Source organism: Hemibagrus wyckioides, linkage group LG07 (genome assembly GCF_019097595.1).
Source record: "Hemibagrus wyckioides isolate EC202008001 linkage group LG07, SWU_Hwy_1.0, whole genome shotgun sequence".
NCBI lineage: Eukaryota > Metazoa > Chordata > Actinopteri > Siluriformes > Bagridae > Hemibagrus > Hemibagrus wyckioides.
In genome coordinates, this window is record NC_080716.1 from 33,144,901 (window position 1) to 33,146,582 (window position 1,682).

The 1,682-nt window shown below is 39.5% G+C and overlaps 1 protein-coding gene across 1 annotated transcript in view; it reads left to right on the forward strand.

The window, feature by feature from the left end:
* wnt3a (wingless-type MMTV integration site family, member 3A) overlaps nt 1-1,682 on the forward strand; it is a 20,614-nt gene extending 18,932 nt beyond the window's left edge. The window contains exon 4 of the mRNA XM_058396045.1: nt 1-1,682. This exon is cut by the window's left edge and continues 1,087 nt beyond it. The gene's annotated coding sequence lies outside the window, so the exon portion shown is untranslated.

A 1,682-nucleotide genomic window follows, 5' to 3' on the forward strand; every position in this document is an offset into this window, starting at 1 on the left:
CTACTGAGCAGGTAGCTCCTTTCAGAGATGGTAAAATACCAAACCTGACAAAGGAGCCCACGTGAAAAGGGTCTCACGTTTCCTTCTCAAGGGGACTAGCGCACCGCTGTGAGGACGTTTCACTCGTTTAACTCTCCGAGGGATGAGTCTTCACCTGATTTCAGACTTCAGCGATTGTGGTGGGAATAAAAACAGATGCTTTGTAGTAGCATGTGGCACACCGTGTAAATGCTAGTCCCCTGGCAGTGCGTTAGCTTTAGCCTTTTTGCTAACAACCTGGGTAGTCATTAGCGCTATGTTAAATTCTTATTTTCTCTTCAAAAGATGAATATTTTTATATTTTTGTACCGTATCAAATGTTTAAACATGTGTGCTAGCACTCAGCTGTTAGCACATCATTCTGCTAGTTTCAGCGTTAGCGTTTAACTTGTTAAAAAAAATCTAGTTCTTAATTTAATAGCTACAGCAAATTTTTTTTTAAAAAAGCAGTAGTTTCTGTGTGATGAGTTGGTGGTGTATAGAGGGATGTAGCATGATTACTGCCAGTTTCTAGCAGCACTAGCAACATAAGGATAGCGGAATTGCTAACATTGTACAGGATTAGAAGCTAACAGTGTCGTATTTAATGCTTCATGGCACATTTTTGAGTTAAAAAAAGAGATTCGTTTTGAAATACTAGCATTCTTAGTGAGAAATATTTTTATATATATTTTTGATAGAAAATGCTTTATCATTTGTGTGTGTGTGTGTGTGTGTGTGCGAGAGAGAGAGAGAGAGAGAGAGAGAGAGAGAGAGAGAAAGAGAGGTTCAGTAGTAGCACTGCTAGCATAAGCGCTAACCTTTATCCATGTGATATTTAATCTGTAGCAGCTCTGACAAATTGATAAAATGTAGTGTTGAGTGTGAAATTAACAAAAGGAGAAGAACTGAAAGCAGGAAGTAGGCAGAGTGCACGGTTAACCAGTTACTAATTAGCTTCCGAGTGCACAGTGGAGCGCCTGAGTGAGCGTTACATATTTCTGAATTTCTCTGAATTATTTATGATTCCTAACTGGACTCGGACTGGACTCTCAGTGTCACCGCTCTGACCCTGACTGAATGTTTTGAATGTTTCAGGAAACCTTTAGATTTTTATTCTCCCTGAAGATAAATGAATAATTGAGTGTGTTAGTTATTAGCCGTAGAGTATTAGCACTATTGGTGGATGCTAACACGCTACACAGAGTCCCCTTTGTTTTTGTGTTAACAGTATTAGCAATGTTTAACACTGGACCAAACCTGTTACCATGGAGACACTGGAAACAGAGTCCATACTGATGTGCTAACATTTTGCTAACTAATTCTGAGAGGATATTCTTTCACCTTAATTAGTTCCTTCCTCTTATTGGGTCAACTTTAGTCCGAACACGACGTTGGTGTTTACGTGAGGAAACCTCCTGGTGTTCAGAGTAGAGTTACGCTCAGCTGAAGAGGATGTTCTGACCGTCCACATCCAGATTATTTAACTCATGTGTAAACATCACACCTAAAGGTTGCCAGATCTTTCAGAATTCCTACTCCAGGGTTTTACACTGGCGTCTAGATCACTGCCTTCAAACACGAACACTGTCCTTTAACCTGGAAAAAAACAGGGATAGAAAATACTGACCAGAGAAGGCTTTACTCTCTTTTATTTAAAAAGT